Source organism: Scyliorhinus torazame, chromosome 7 (genome assembly GCF_047496885.1).
Source record: "Scyliorhinus torazame isolate Kashiwa2021f chromosome 7, sScyTor2.1, whole genome shotgun sequence".
NCBI classification, from domain to species: domain Eukaryota; kingdom Metazoa; phylum Chordata; class Chondrichthyes; order Carcharhiniformes; family Scyliorhinidae; genus Scyliorhinus; species Scyliorhinus torazame.
In genome coordinates, this window is record NC_092713.1 from 41,975,699 (window position 1) to 41,993,303 (window position 17,605).

Here is a 17,605-nt window from a genome sequence, read left to right on the forward strand (position 1 = left end):
TCTGTTTATGGGAAATGCTTAATTTCCTCTGAACACAAATTTAGAAAATGCTGGGACTGAGCCGCAGCTGAGATGGTTAACCTACCCACGGAGTTGCCTAGACATCATCAGGAGATTCCATAAAGTCAAATAGAGACACAAGTAAAATAAATCGCTAAAACAGATTATATTTTGTGGGCCACGATGTGCTGGTATCACCTGAACAACTCTTTGCCGATGAATGTTTGCAGCAAGTAACAGCAGCCAAAAAGGCTGTAGCTTCCACTCACTAATTGTTGCCTTATCCCATGTTGTTTTACACACTCCCAAATAATTTATCAGATTAGGAGGGCTGTTAGTGATAAGATTAAACCTGCGTCATCTAAAATAGAATATGCTGTGCAGCAGGGAGACATGCAAGTTATATATTCCTGACTTTAACTCTACTTTGACAGTAATATCTATCAACCTTAAGTTTTTACCGAAGAACACCAAGAGCATCTAGATTGGTCAGCAAATGTTACAGCACTTCCTCACAGAACACATTTACTGTACTAGATAATAACATTGGAGGGGGTTACCTGAAACTGCCCTGCCTGGTCTGTCACCAGAACAGGAAAACATTCAAAGCATAGAAACTAACAAAACCAGGGTTGCCAAACCTCCAGGATTAGTCTGGAGTTTCCAGGAATTGAAGATCTATCAACAATTAGTGAGTGGAAGCTCCAGCCTTTATGGCTGCTGTTACTGAAGGTCTATCTCCAAGACTCGGCTGTGTGGAACCCTGGAGAAATATCAGGTGCAATGTTACCATCATTCGGCACACGGCACGGATTTGCATGTGCTGGGGAAAGAGGGGGAAAGGTCAAAATCAAGATTCGCGCTGGGCACGAATCAGCTGGGGCGGGATTCTCCGACCCCCCGCTGGGTCGGAGAATCGCCGGGGGCTGGCGTGAATCCCGCTCCCGCCGGTTGCCGAATTCTCCGGCACCGGATATTCAGCGGGGGCGGGAATCGCTCCGCGCCGGTTGGCGGGCCCCCCCCGCGATTCTCCGGCCCGGATGGGCCGAAGTCCCGCTGCTGGAATGCCTGTCCCGCCGGCGTGGATTAAACCACCTCTCTTACCGGCGGACAAGGCGGCGCGGGCAGGCTCCGGGGTCCTGGGGGGGGGGTGCGGGGCATCTGGCCTCGGGGGGTGCCCCCAAGGTGGCCTGGCCCGCGATCGGGGCCCACCGATCCGCGGGCGGGCCTGTGCCGTGGGGGCACTCTTTTCCTTCCGCCTTCGCCACGGTCTCCACCATGGCGGAGGCGGAAGAGACCACCTCCACTGCGCATGCGCGGGGATGCCGTGAGTGGCCGCTGACGCTCCCGCGCATGCGCCGCCTGGCAAAGTCAGGTCACCGGGGTGAAGGGGCAGTGGATCCTCACCTCTGTGGCACAGGCCACCTTGCTGTCGGTGACTGCTCTCTCCTCGGAGAGCCCCAAGATCTCCAGGGCCCGTTCCTCATAGGGGGTGAGGACTCGGTTCTCTGGCATCCTGCCCCCCATCTTGACCCTTTCCTGCTTATTATTGTCTCCTGCAGGGACAAAGAGAGGGCATTGAGAGCCGCTCGCTTGATGGGTGAGGGGAGTCTATAGCAGGTGCATGTGTGGGATCCGCACTTGGGCATGAAGTGGTTGTACTGGTGGTTGCCAGACGGTGCTGAGGAACAAGCACAAAGATTGGATGTGGGGAGGGTGGGAGGTGCCAGCCAGTGATTTGTGGGGGGATGATTGGGAATTTGAGGGGTGTCAGGCGGAACTGATGCCAGGAGAGAGGTGGTCACTTATCCTTGCAGCTCAGTGGAGGTCGTTGGTCTTCTTCCGACATTGGGCGCTAGTCCCCCTGGTCATGCTGCCCGCACTGACAGCCGCTGCCACTGCGGCTTTGCTGAATCTGCTGCTGGTTCTCCAACCCCCTCAGAGGAACAGGGTGGCCAGTCTCTCATCAACGGCATCAAGAAGCCGGGCCAGATCGGCATCGGCAAAGCGAGGAGCAGGTCTGCGCGCTGCCATGCTTGTGCCTTGACTGGGAGTGAGCGGTGATGGAGCGTTTAAAAGCAGCTCCCCCCTTGTGAGCAGCGAGATGCTGAGGTGCGAGTCTGGAGGATCAGATGACGAGGGAGCCAGTAATGGCGAGAATCCCATGGGGAATCATTTTTGGCAATAAGTGCCGTTGAATTCTCGCCAATGCAGCCGGCGAGAAACACCCCGCCAATCATGCCCAAAATGACACTTAGAAATTTTCCGTTGAATCGCGCCCATCTTCAGAGCCGTAAAAATATTTTTATCATTTTCTTTCAACACTTCTCTTTACCAGATAGATGTATTGAAAGTGGGATGACGGGGGTAAAAGGCGGAGATTTGGCTGACAGTCCAGCATCATCCAGTTGGGTAACGAGTCTTTTAGCTTTTCAATTGGAACAGGAAGGCGGTGTGTCACAAGGACAGATGTGTTGACTGACAAATGGTGAGAATATAGGGGCAAGTCATGTGATGAGACCTCCAAGAATATATTTAATCACAATTGGCAACCCTAAACATAGCTGACCGATGTCCTTGACGACCACCGTCACAATCACAGACCACAATCAGTGAAGATAGGCAACAACCCCTCCTCCACGATCATCCTCAACACCAGTGCCCCACAAGGCTGTGTCCTCAGCCCCCTACTATATTCCTTATACACCTATGACTGTGTGGCCAAATTCCCCTTCAACTTGATCTTCAAATTTGCTGATGACACCACCGTAGTGGGTCGGATTTCAAACAATGACGAGACAGAGTATAGGAATGAGATAGAGAATCTGGTGAACTGGTGCGACGACAATAATCTCTCCCTCAATGTCAACAAAATGAAGGAGATTATCATTGACTTTAGGAAGCGTAGTGGAGAACATGCCCCTGGCTACATCAATGGGAACGAAGGAGAAAGGGTTGAGAGCTTCAAGTTTTTAGGTGTACAGATCACCAACAGCCTGTCCTGGTCCCCCCATGCCGACTCTATAGTTAAGAAAGCCCACCAACGACTCTACTTTCTCAGAAGACAGGAAATTTGGCATGTCAGCTACGACCCTCACCAACTTTTACAGATGCACCATAGAAACCATTCTTTCTGGTTGTATCACAGCTTGGTATGGATCCTGCTCTGCCCAAGACCGCAGGAAACTACAAAAGGTCGTGAATGTAGCCCAGTCCATCACGCAAACCAGCCTCCCATCCATTGACTCTGTCTATAATTCCCGCTGCCTCAGAAAGGCAGCCAGCATAATTAAGCACCCCACTCACCCCGGACATACTCTCTTCCACCTTCTTCCGTCAGGAAAAAGATACCAAAGTTTGAGGTCACGTACCAATCGACTCAAGAACAGCTTCTTCCCTACTGCCATCAGACTCTTGAATGGACGTACCTCGTATTAAGTTGATCTTTTCTCTACACCTTGCTATAACTGTAACATTATATTCTGCAGTCTCTCCTTCCTTCCTTATGTACGGTATGCATTGCTTGTACAGAATGCAAGAAACAATACTTTTCACTGGATACTAATACATGTGACAATAATAAATCAAATCAAATCAAAGACCTAGGTCATTAACAGTGTATAGTTAGCACAGAGGTGGGCAGGACATCTTCAAACCGAATGTAGTGTAACACCAGTGGTAAATGTTCAAAGTTATGGCACACTATTGAAGAAAGGCTCAACAAGGTGGAAATGTAAATAAATCATAGGCCTGGATTTTAAGGATTGCCAGGGGAGGCGAAACATATCCACACCAACTCTTACAGCCCCACTGCCATTCTATGCTCTACGCGCATTGATTAGTAGAAGGTGGGCCTTCCACCCCCATTTGGGAGGAAGCCATGCCATGGAGAGCTGTCGTCCAGTTGAAGTCTCACAAACCACAGAAAAGGATAAGTGTCAGGGGTCTGAGGCGGGGAGGGTAGGAAAGGCCTTGGTGGTTGTGAAGGGGGTGATCAGTGTCTCGGGAATAGGGTGGTGAGGGGGCGGGGGGGGGAGGGAGGAATGTTTGGAGGTTGCCGGGCCTTGAGGGGAGGACGCCCTCTGACAGAAGGGGCTTCTGATGGGAATACCAACCTCCTGCCTTCTTAGCCGAGGTCTAATTCCATGTTTCTCCCCAGAGCTGTCGTCCATCCATAAGCCTAAAATTTGAGACTGAGAAACGGCTTTTTGTGTCCTTAATTGAGGTTGGGACAGGTTTTCCGACTGAGTCCTTACAGACCAAGTGTAAAATTGGTGCGAAATCAGAGTGGGCGGGAACCGCAATTTCACGCAGCTCCCCAGCCTCAGATCCCGCCGGGAAAGGAGCCTAAAATTCTGGCTATAGAATTTTACCTCAGACGAGGAGACCATTCAGCCCATCACAACTACCCCTGCTCTCTGAAAGTACAGTAGATTTTGTCCTATCCTTTAAATATCAATTCACTTGCCTTCTAGTCATTCAAACTCCCTCACAGTGTGTGGAAGGGCTCGTGTCCATCCCCTGCATAAAACAATACTCTTAAAATCACCTTTAATTCATTTGGTGAAAATCTAATGGGCAGGATTCTCCATCGGTTGACTCCGGAATCGGGGTACGTGATTGGGCGGAGAATCGGTTTTAACGCCAAACTCATGGCGGGCACCGGTTTCACGCCAAATCGCAATTCTCTGGTGCCTCGACAGTGACATCAATGTGTTCCACTCCTCATGTACAGTAAACGCCGTTGGCATATCATGAGCGGGCCTGACCTGGTATTCTCCGGGGCCTCCGCTATGTTCCGCCTCCATTCCCGACGGCGAATTCTTGACGGCAAGGTTCACTTGTGCTTTTAAAAATCATGAAACAGGCGCCACAGCTGCTGAGGGAGAGGGAGGGGGCACGGAAAGTGTCCACCATCGCCATATTTGCTGACAGTTGTGACGCTGGCCGGGGAGCTTCTGCCCGGGCCGGGGTGAGTAGCGGGGGGTAGCCAGAAGGTGGGCTGTGGGTTTGGGGTGGACGGGCACGGAACACCATTGCTGCGCATGCCGCTGACTGTCCACTGTGAACCTAGGGCCACAGGCCCTCCAGGCCAGCCCACTAAGTGCCCTCTGGTCCGAGCCGACCCATCAGTGGGATGGGCGCGCTCCAGTGCAACCAGTGCCATCTTGTTGGATGGGATGAGTGTTGTGTGGGGCTTGTAATGTGTATATGCTATATGCGGCTTCAACTTGTCAGCCTCCTGAGTGTCAATCACGGACCCGGCGAATCCCATTTCACATTGGAATCGATTGTGTTCCAAGTGGCGCCGGTGCTAGCCCGTCCACAGTCGCTGAATTGGTCCAGGTGCGACACCAGTTTTGCTGTTGTAGAAATCTGCAAATCCTGCCCCGGCATCAAAACTTAGTCTCAGGAACGGAGAATCCAGCTGAGCACCTCTTTGGCAGTTTTGTCCTGTCTCTCTATGCCACAAGAGCAGAAATGGCTCCACTTTAGCGATAACAGTTCGACTGCTCCTTTGTCCCACTTTCACTTCTGAAACCGTACACTTCATTGTAAAAGTGAAGTTGCATACAGTAGATTGCTAAAGCAGTGTCAACAAATGCGCGCCCAACTTTATCACGTGGTAGATAAGACTGACCACAAGGTTGCAGTAATACTGAGTGTGGCGTGCCTTTTATTTTCTTTGAAATCAATGGGCTACATCTTATTTAAAAACCTGAAGTACCCTGGGGCTTATTTTCACCTTTGCCACTTGAATGGAAACTGATGGAATAAATTGACTTCCCATTATAGATTTGACACGAGTTTAACTTCCTTTGAAATTGATACTCGCTGTTGCTGCTCGCTGCAGGAAGATCACTCATTCCCCCTAGTGGTGATGTGGACATAACAAAGTACCGTTGAGACATATCCGAGTTGGAATATATGGAGCTCTGGAAGTGCTGGTCCAGGTCCAGGAACTATGTTCTCTCCAATAAATCGACATAGCCAGACTACCAGACAGAATAATAAGAATGAACGAACGAACTGGGAGTACATTTCAAGTGATACATGATTGTCTTCTGCTTGACAGAAAGAAGGACCAGTCAGGAAGGTATCATACATGCATACAATTTACAATGCAGAAGGAGGCCATTCTGCCCATCGAGTCTGCACTGGCCCTTGGAAAGAACACCCCATTTAAGCCCATGCCTGCACCCTGGCCCTGTAACCCCACCTAACATCTTTGGACACTAAGGGCAATTTAGCATGGCCAATCCACCTAAACTGCACATCTTTGGACTGTGGGAGGAAACCGGAGCACCCGGAGTAAACATGGGGAGAATGTGCAGACTCCACCCAGACAGTGACCCAAGCCGGAAATCGAACCTGGGACCCTGGAGCTGTGAAGCAACTGTGTTAACCACTGTGCTACCGTGCTGCCCATGTAGGTAGCACCCCCCTCTGCTGATCTTCCAGACTCAGCTAAGTGGGAGTTATGCCCTGGAGCTATTGAGAGACCCTCCATCAAAGCTTGTGGTTTCATGCTTATTGTTAACGGTTTTAAAATTTGTGGTGAACCACTGTAATAGGAGTTGTAAGGTAGGACCTGCACTACAGGTTCGCCGGTAGCTCCTGCCGGCTGGCTCCGCCCATGGAGAACTGTATAAATATGTATGACCTCCAGTGCCCTGCCATTTTGCCAGCTGCAGCAGGAGGCCACGCATCTGACTGCAATAAAGCCACAGTTGTACCCAATCTGCGTCTTTGTGCAATTGATTGCGCATCAATTTATTACAGTCAGATTTACCACAGAATGGATATCAGAATTAAGCCCGATCGCCTGCAGCTGGATCCGCACTCGCCCGATGCCAGAAAATACTTTACTCACTGGCTCGCATGTTTTGAGGCCAACATCAAGGCTGCGGACGCCGAGCCAACGGAGGCTCAGAAGATAAACATCCTGTACTCCAGACTGAGCTCCAACGTGTTCCCGTTGATCCAAGACGCCACGAATTACACAAAAGCAATGGAACTCCTTAAGGAACACTACGCGCAGAAGGCGAACACGCTCGTCGCCAGGCATGTACTCGCCACCCGCTCTCAACTACCTGGTGAGTCCATCGAAGACTTCTGGCGGGCCCTAATTCCACTCGGCCGGGACTGTGACTGTCAGGCTGTTACGGCCGCCGAACACGCGAATCTCCTCATGCGTGATGCCTTTGTGACGGGGATTGCGTTGGACTACATCCGAGAACGATTACTGGAAGGGGCCACGCTTGAACTAGCGGAGACGAAAACCTTGGTGCTCTCCATGATGGTTGAATCCCGTAACGTACAATTGTACCCCTCCCGCCGCGCTGTCCACCCTTCTACTCCTTCCTACCCCTCCTGGACCCCGCCGACGACCTCCTCAGCTGAGGCCCTGCCTTCCCAATACGCCTGCACCGCACGGCGATCCGCACACCCCGGGGGTCCCCGCTGCTACTTCTGCGGTCAGCAGAAGCACCCCCGCCAACACTGCCCGGCCTGCACTGCCGTTTGTAAAACCTGCAGTAAAAAGGGCCACTTCGCGGCTGTGCGCCTGGCCCACGCAGTCGCTGCGATCGCGCCCGCTATCGCCCCCTCCCCCACGCCAGATGCACAATGGGATCCGCCATCTTCCCCTCCCGGGTCCACGTGCGACCAATGGGCGCCGCCATCTTGTCCCCCTTCGGCCACATGCGCCCCATGGGCGCCGCCATCTTGTCCCGACCCCGCAATGTGCGCACCATGGGCGCCGCCATCTTGCCCCGACCCCGCAATGTGCGCACCATGGGCGCCCGACATCTTGTCCCCCACAGGGTCTCCGGACATCCCGACATCGGAACCGCACACGCTCGCCACCCGAAGCATCCGATGGCTACCCGCAGCTTGCTTCGATAACGCTGGACCAATCTTGCCCGCACAACCTGGCCACCGCGTCGACGACGGTTAAAATCAACGGCCACGCGACCTCGTGCCTGCTGGACTCCGGGAGCTTCGTTCACCCAGATACGGTAAGGCACTGCTCCCTCGCGGTCCACCCTGCCAATCAAAGGATCTCCCTAGCATCGGGATCCCACTCCGTCCTGATCCGAGGCTTTTGTACAGTCACCCTCACGATCCAGGGCGTAGAATTTAGTAACTTCCGCCTCTATGTCCTTCCTAATCTCTGCGCTGCACTCCTGTTCGGCCTGGACTTCCAGTGCAACCTCCAGAGCCTCACCCTCAAATTCGGCGGGCCCTTACCCCTCCTTACCGTTTGCGGCCTCGCGACCTCAAGGTCGATCCCCCCTCCCTTTTTGCCAATCTAACTGCGGATTGCAAGCCCGTTGCCACTAGGAGCATACGGTACAGCACCCAGGACAAGACCTTCATCAGGTCCGAAGTCCAGTGCTGCTTAAGGAGGGTATTATCGAGGCCAGCAACAGCCCCTGGAGAGCCCAACTGGTAGTGGTTAAAACTGGGGAGAAACACACGATGGTCGTGGACTACAGCCAGACCATCAATCAGTACACGCAGCTCGACGCGTACCCCTCCCACGCATATCTGATATGGTCAATCAGATTGTGCAGTACCGGGTCTTCTCAACAATTGACCTGTAATCCGCCTACCACCAGCTCCCAATCCGGAAGTCGGACCGGCCATACACTGCCTTCGAGGCGGACGGTCGCCTCTACCACTTCCTTAGGGTCCCTTTCGGTGTCACAAATGGGGTCTCGGACTTCCAAAGAGAGATGGACCGAATGGTCGACCGGTACGGTTTGTGGGCCACCTTTCCATACTTAGATAATGTCACCATCTGCGGCCATGACCAGCAGGACCACGATGCCAACCTCGATAAATTCCTCCGCACTGCCACTCTTCTCAACCTGACCTACAACAAAGAGAAGTGTGTGTTCAGCACGACCCGGTTAGCCATTCTCGGCTATATAGTCCAAAACGGACTTCTCGGGCCCGTCCGCATGCTCCCCCTCATGGAACATTCCCTCCCCCACTGCCCCAAGGCCCTCAAACGCTGCCTGGGATTCTTTTCCTACTACGCTCAGTGGGTCCCAAGCTATGCGGACAAGGCCCGCCCACTCATTCAGTCCACCCAATTCCCCTTCGCGGCCGAGGTACAACACGCTTTCGCCCGCATCAGAGCAGACATCGCCAAGGCCGGGATGCGCGCAGTGGATGAGTCACTGCCTTTCCAAGTAGAAAGCGATGCTTCAGACGTCGCCCTTGCCGCCACACTCAATCAGGCAGGCAGGCCCGTGGCATTGTTTTCCCGCACCCTTCATGCCTCTGAAATTCGACCCTAATCCATCGAAAAGGAGGCCCAAGCTATCATTGAAGCTGTGCGACAATGGAGGCATTACCTGGCCGGTAAGAGATTCACTCTCCTTACGGACCAATGGTCGGTAGCCTTCATGTTCAATAACACACAGCGGGGCAAGAGCAAAAATGATAAAATCTTGCGGTGGAGAATCGAGCTCTCCACCTATAATTACGAGATCTCGTATTGCCCCGGTAAACTCAACGAACCCCCAGACGCCCTCTCCCGAGGTACATATGCCAGCGCACAAGTGGACCAACTCCGGGCCCTACACGACAGCCTTTGTCACCCGGGGGTCACTCAATTGTACCATCTGGTCAAAGCTCGCAATCTGCCCTGCTCTGTCGAGGAAGTAAGGACAGTCACCATGGACTGCCAGGTCTGTGCGGAGTGCAAGCCGCACTTCTACCAGCCAGACCGTACGCACCTGGTGAAGGCTTCCCGCCCCTTTGAACGCCTCAGCGTGGATTTCAAAGGGCCCCTCCCCTCCACCGACCATAACACGTACATTCGCAGTGTGGTCGATGAGTACTCCAGATTCCCCTTCACCATCCCATGCCCCGATATGATGCCTGCCACCGTCATCAAGGCCCTCAGCACCATCTTCACCCTGTTCGGTTTCCCCGCCTAAATCCACAGAGACAGGGGATCCTCATTCATGAGCGTTGAGCTGCGTCAGTTCCTGCTCAGCAGGGATATAGCTTCCAGCAGGACGACCAGCTACAAACCCCGGGGAAACGGGCAAGTAGAACGGGAGAATGGGACGGTTTGGAGGGCCGTCCAGCTGGCCCTACGGTCCAGGAACCTCCCAGCCTCTCGCTGGCAGGAGGTCCTCCCTGACGCTCTACACTCCATCCGGTCACTATTGTGCACCGCCACTGATAACACACCCCATGAACATGTTTCTACCTTCCCCAGGAAGTCCACATCCGGGGTGTCGCTCCCGACTTGGCTCGCTGCTCCAGGACCGGTCCTTCTCCGTAGGCACGTCCGACTCCACAAGGCGGACCCCTTGGTGGACAGGGTTCACCTGCTCTACGCCAACCCTCAATATGCCTACGTTGAGTTCCCCGACAGCCGCCAAGATACTGTCTCACTCAGGGACCTGGCACCGTCAGGTTCCAGCCCAACACACCCTCCCACCAATGCGCCCGCCCCCCCACCTTCCACCGCGCCGCCAATATTGACACCACCAGAGCACCACCCCCCCCCTCCCCTTTTCCGCACAAGAGGACGAAGAGGACTTCTGCACGCTCCCGGAGTTCCCCGGTGACTGGTCAGCATCAGCACCACCACCACTGCCATTGGTGCCACCTCCACCACCGCCAGCACCGACTTCGCCGCCACCGTTAAGCCGCTCCCAACGAAGCATCAAAGCACCAGACTGGCTGAACCTTTGATGGACTCTGGACCGTCAACATGGACTTTTCTTTCCCTACCACTGTACATAATTGCACTACTTGTATATAGTTTCACGTCACCCCGCTGGACTCATTTTTAACAGGGGGTGAATGTGGTGAACCACTGTAATAGGAGATGTAAGGTAGGACCTGCACTACAGGTTCGCCGGTAGCTCCTGCCGGCTGGCTCCGCCCACGGAGAACTGTATAAATATGCATGACCTCCAGTGCCCTGCCATTTCGCCAGCTGCAGCAGGAGGCCACGCATCTGACTGTAATAAAGCCACAGTTGTACCCAACTTTAGTCTTTGTGCAATTGATCGTGCATCATCATTACAATGTGCCATCGCACCCTTCCGATTGTCATATGTAGCACACTGTTGTAACTTAATTCACAAAGGCTTTGTTAAAATATATATCTTCAACAAAGAAGTGAAATTCAGGAGTGAGAATACAGACAGTAAACAACGTATCTTTCAAGAAGGAACTCAAAATATAAAAAAGTAATCCAGAAAAGGGACGCAAAAAGTGCCTTGAATTCTGAAGGGAAATAAACAGGAAGTCTCGGCAAAAGTCTTTGGTTCCAATAGTTTCATAGCTCATGAACAAAGAAACAGGAGTTATGGACAAAAAGGGTACTTACTGTCGACTGAATTTTCTGAAATACCCATTGTACCCGATTATTATCAATTGAAAATAAATTAACGTGGGCATGAATTGACACAAATGGAGCAGTCATTGAAGAGAGGTTATTTAAAGTATAGATTTGAAAGGGAAAATGGTCAGTGTATTTATACTGGGCGACAGAAGTATTTTATCAGGCTTGAACATACTTAGCTTCAGTTTCCTCGAATGCTACAGTATTTGTTAATGGGCAACAATTTAACCTAGTGAGTTTGCAGGGCATAGGAAAAAGGATATCATCTTGTAATACCAGGGGAAACCGCCCGGAACAGCTTCTACAAGGGTTTGAATGGTTTAGTGAGTTAAAATACCCGTGTTAAAATATTTCAACTGGATTCTCCGTTCCTGAGACTAAATGCCGATGACGGGGCAGGATTCGTGGACTTCCACGGCAGCAAAACTGGCGCCACACCTGGACCGTATTCAGCGACTGTCACGGAGCTCATACAGGCCCTACGCGGAACGCAATTGATTCCAATGGGAAACGGTGTTGGATTCGCTGGGTCCGTGATTGACACTCAGGAGGCTGACGAGCTGCAGCCGCATAAACACACTTCACTCCCCACACACACACCACACCAGCCAACAAGATGGCAGCAAGACGCGTGGCCCCACGTTTCACGGATGCCGAGCTGAGACCCACCTGGACGCCATGGCGAGGTGGGCCACCCTGTACCCCAGCTTGTGAAGGACTCTGCCAGCTACTGCCGTTCGCTGTGGTGGGCACAGATGGCAGAGCCGATGAATGCCACCAGTAACACCGTTAGGACACCTCAGGGCGGCCAGGGTTGAGTAGGCAACAATGTGCCCCTGGCACCAACACCATCCTACACACACATAACCCCACTCCCCTCCCCAGGAGGGTGGCCAAACCCCCACCCTGTACCACATGCCGCACCCATTCCGGCTACCATGGACGGGTGCCCTGGCCATTGAGGCCACCAGCTACCCACCCCTAGGCTGCATGTGTTGGACTGTCTAACACTGTCGTTTTCTGTTTCCCCCCTCCCCCGCCAAGGAGAAAGCTGGCCATAACCGCCGGGAGCAGAGGAAAACTGGAGAGGGAGCGCTGCATCTGCGGCAGAGCAGCGGGCCCTGGACGTAGTTGGCAACCCTGCTTTGTTACGGTGACACGTGTGTCAATCATCCCCACCCTCACCCCCACACAACCCTCACCCCACCCTCAGCCCATCACACCCCCACCCTCACCCTCACCCCCCACACCATCCTCACTGCCACCCTCACCCCTATTCTCACCCCAAAACCATCCTCGCCCCCACCATCCCCATTTCCCCCCGGCCCGCGGTCTAATCATATGTTTGGTGTTGTGTCTTGCAGGACCTGCTGGTGGTGGTCCGGGTCCATCTGGTGTCCCCCGCCCCCAGCCAGTGCTGCAACATGAGCCCCCCACCCCGTGTGCCGTCCAACGACACGGATACCGCCACGGACGAGTGCTATATGCCTGCGACCCAGATTCCGGAGCTCGAGTCCGGGGAGACACAGATTTCCCGTCACAGCTGTCTCCAACACTCTCCACCATCCCAGAGATACTCGTCTCAGTCGGACACTTTAGTAAAGAGGCTCCTGGGACACTATCTGGTGCGCACCACACAGCTGACCCGGCACAGTAGCTGGAGGTAGAAACTCCCAAGGGGGCTGACAGTCGGAGGGCGGGCTGACCCCAGGAACTAGCTGCCGTCCAGATGGGTTTCAGGATTCTAGAAAGGACGGGCTCATCTATAGCAGAGATGCAGTCGCAGAACCAGGAACTATGTGAGGGGCTGTTGGCAAGCATCTAGCACCTGGAGGTGCAGTTGGAGGAGTCCAACTGCGTGCAAGAGCTGGAAGTGGTGCCGACCATGCGTTCCACCCAGGCCAACACCGCGGCTGGTGTCCACGGTGGAGGCTGCAGGAGCGAGAGTTTTGGCTGTGGATCAGCACGTCCAAGGCCTGGGGCATTTTGTGCAGGCACTGGCCGAGGCCCAGGACAGGACGGCCCTCTCACAGGCAGCCATGTGCGAGAGCCTTCTGGACATTGCAGCGACGCTCCTGAGCATGGCCCAGTCACAGCGGGCCATGGTTGAGAACGTCGGCGGCATTGTCCAGGTGCTGGCCAACGTGGCACAGACCCAGAGGGAGGTGGCCCAGTCCCAGAGGGACATGGCGCAGATACTGACTTATATGGCACAGACCCGGAAGGTGGTGACTTAGTCAGTGGGTGATGTGGCGCATTTCCAGATGGAGGTGGTCCACTCCCTGTGCTCCATGGCCGCAAATATGCAGACTCTGGTCGGGACGAGGGGGTGCCTCAGGGGATAATTCCGCTTGCACCCCCGTCCCATGGAGTAAACAGCTGCCATCGGGCACCCCAAGGGAGGAGGAGGTGTTGAGGCCCGTGCCGATTGCTCCGGCAGGGGAGGGGCCGGAACACAGCAGCACCTTGGACTCTCCTCCCCTCCTGTCTCTGGGTATCTGGTTGGCAGCGGCCAGAACAGGGGGGCCCATGCCACCTGAGACACCTGAGCAGCACCGGGCCCATCCAGGCCCAGTCGCCCCAGCAGACGGCTGCCAACGGGGACTCAGGTCACAGGCGCAAATCACAGCAAGCTGCCTCCACTCCTGCTGTACCATCTGGGACCCACCTTGACGTAGCATTAGGGCCCATGAGGCCAGAAAATTAGACACCAGCTAAGTTGGCACTGGTGCAGGCAGAGTACAGTGATAGGGGCTAGGGCACGTATATGTACATATTTGTTCACACTAAACACCTGTTCACACTGTTACAATCTGTCTCGGTGCTCTGTCAGATCCGTGTGAGAGGTGGACTGGTCTGTGCTGGCCAGAGAGGGGGCACAGGGGGTGGTGAGGGGCCGGTGGGGGGAATGGGAAGATGCTGTGCGTGGGCTGGGCTCCCCATCCTCCGCCCCCTCCCCCTGACTGTCCCCATCTCTGCCACCTCAGGGATTCGATGAGATCATGTGATGGAATGGCCAGCTGGCATGCAGGTGGATGGTGGGAAGTGCTACTGTGGGCAGGAATCAGACATTGCCAAATGATGCAGAGCGCCAGAGCTCATCGCAGAGCGGATTGTCATCATCCTCCATCCCATGGACCAGACCCGCTGTTACTGCCAACCCAGGGCCGCCCCCCCCCTAATGCGGCAGGTATGTACCACGGAGCGGGTTGCAGGCAGGGGGTGGCCAGTGCGGGGGGGGGGGGGGGGGGGGGGGGGGGGGGGGGGGAGGTTAGAATGCAGTGTCTGTGTCCCTGGCCAGTTCCTCCCCCACACCAGACGGTGAACCTGGAGGCGATCAGAGTGTCCCATGTGCGTTGGCCCTGGCGCACACGTCATAGAAATAATAATCGCTTATTGTCATGAGTAGGCTTCAGTGAAGTTACTGTCAAAGCAATTGCGATTTGGCGTGAAAAGGCGGGCGTCACAATTTCGGTGTCAGAACTGTGGTGACTCCCAACGGAACTGGGGAGATGCCCAGGCACAGACCGCCATTGCTGCGACCTGCATGGCAGCCAGCTTGCTGCGCATCCCGCTGACTACCCACCTTGGCCCCTGGTTCTGCGGAGTGCCCACGGCCTTATGGGTGCCCCCATCCCACCACCACTGAACCCCATCCTCTGCCATACCAACACCCTTCCCCCAACTGGCCGCCAGGTGCCGGCGGGTCATCATGCGGCCTGCCCAAGGGCAATGCCCATAGTAGCCCCTACCCGAGGGCGGCCGGTGAGCATTCTGCTGGCATGGACACCGCCAACCAACAGCACCACTGGCAGCAGGGGTGGGTGCCAGGGCACCGACGGGGCCGACGTGCAGGGATGGGGGAGTGGGTGGGGAGATGTGGAAGCAGAATCCGTAGTGCCAACCGGGCCCACTTTGTAGCCTGGTGGACCTGCTTGTGCACGGTGGTGCGCATCAAGCTTACATGTCAGCCTTTCACTCCCTGCAGACAATAGATATTGGAATACAACCAGCGATGGTGACTTTCCTCCTGGTCGCTGCAGCCCAGGGGGATGCACTGTGGCTGTACCAGCTGGAGCTGCTCGAGGAGGAGGAAGCTGCAGCAGCGGAGCCTGCCCCAGAGGAACAGGAGCCAGCCACTGAAGATGGAGGACCGGCCACACAACAGGCTGAGGTGGAAGAGGAGGTGTGATGCGACCATCAATTCACTCAAAGGCACGAGTAGAAGTAAACCGTGGTTTTAATCAGCTGAGAACAGTGCCTGCCTGTGACTGGTACAATACTGTGAACCGCCTACAGGTCAACTGCTCTTTATACTTCCTTTCAAGGGGAGGAGCCATGGGCGGAGCCCGAACATGCCCCAACATATCCCCCTGTGGGTGAAGCCACACAATGGCCCATAGGTGGAGCCCACAAGGTCAACAACATAACATAGCTGTAACACAATGGCAGAACATGATACTAATCCACTGGTGAATTACTAGTACTATACATTCACCACATTCCGCCCTTGTTAAAAAAAATGAAGTCCGGCAGGGGTGATGGGCTCATATGTTCAGCCAGACCGGCGCACGGATTGTGCGCTGCGATGGCCGAAGCACTGGTGTTGCTGCTGGTCCGGGTGTCGGGCTCATCCGTGCTGGCAGCAGAAGTGGGGCCGATGCGGGCACAGGCGTGGACTCTGGGATCGTCTCTTCTGGAGCTTCATTCCTGTGGACCGGTGTGGCGGGCGGGAGGGAGCGCGGGAGCCATATAGGGGCGGGGGCGCGAGACATGGTAGGTTGGGCGGGATATAGTGGGGGGGGCTGCAGTGGTGGTGGTGGTGGTGGCGATGGTGGTGGAGCCTGCGGGCACCAGCTCCTGGAGGGAGACGGTATCTTGTCGGCCATCGGGGTGTTCGACATAAGCATACTGGGGGTTGGAGTGTAGGAGCTTGACCCTCTCTACCAGAGGGTCAATCTTATGGCCCCTGATGTGTTTTCTGAGGAGGACTGGTCCTGGTGTCTTCAGCCAGGACGGAAGCGAGGCCCCTGAGGTAGCTCCCCTCATGAAAACAAACAAGCGGTCATGAGGAGTCTCATTTGTGGCCGTGCAAAGGAGGGACCTGATAGAGTGGAGCGCATCGGGGAGAACTTCCTGCCAGTGAGAAACTGGGAGATTCCTGGACCGCAGCGTCAGTAGGACGGTCTTCCAGACCATCGCATTCTCCCTCTCCACCTGCCCATTTCCCCTGGGGTTATAACTGGTAGTCCTGCTCGAGGCAATGTCCTTGCTGAGCAGGTACTGACGCAGTTCGTCGCTCATGAACGACGAGCCCCGGTCGCTGTGGACATAACTGGGGAAACCAAACAGGGTGAAGACATTATGCAGGGCACGAAAGACAGTGGACGTGGCCATATCGGGGCAGGGGATTGCAAATGGGAAGCGGGAGAACTCATCTATGATGTTGAGGAAATATGTATTGCGGTTATTGGAGGGGAGGGGCCCTTTGAAATCGATACTGAGGCATTCAAAGGGCCAGGATGCCTTTACCAGGTGGGCCTTATCCAGTCGATAGAAGTGCGGTTTACACTCCGCACAGATTTGGCAGTCCCTGGTCATAGCTCTGACCTCCTCGGTTAGTAGGGCAGGTTGCGGGCCTTGATATAATGGACGAGCCGCGTGACCCCCGGGTGGCAGAGGTCATCGTGGGTAGCCTGTAGTCAGTCATCTTGTGGTTCGGGTAAAAAAATCATTAAAGCAGAGTCAATGGGGGCGATTCTCCACCAGTGTTGCACCTGATGCACATCCAGCTATACTGGGAGAACAGTGGGAGAGCCCCTTAATGGGGCTCTCAGTCCCCTGCAGCTGACATAACCCGGTCCGTGGCCTTGCTGGGCATGATCCTGATTAGCATATTTAAATATGCTTTTTCAGTTTAAAGCCAGATTTGCCCGTCTCCCGGGATTCTTCCTCCTCTGCCGGCACAGCTGAAGCCGGTGGGAATCACTACTGGTCTCCACCACCAGAGACCAGACTACTAACCTGGCACTGCCAAGGGTGCTAGGCCAAACAGTGGGGCCTGAAGGGAAATAGGGCATGAAGAGGGATGGGACATGAAGGAGGAGCATGAAGGGGGACATAGGGGATGGTTGGGCATCTTGTGACCCCATAGAGGGGTGCCGCTCACCTTTGGGGTCTGGGGTGCTGGTACTGGCAATTGGGTGATGGGGATCTGATGCT

At 54.6% G+C, this 17,605-nt stretch overlaps 1 protein-coding gene across 2 annotated transcripts in view; it reads right to left on the reverse strand.

Moving 5' to 3' along the window:
• Nucleotides 1-17,605, reverse strand: part of c7h1orf210 (chromosome 7 C1orf210 homolog) — a 63,970-nt gene that overhangs the window by 3,224 nt on the left and 43,141 nt on the right. The window lies entirely within an intron of this gene.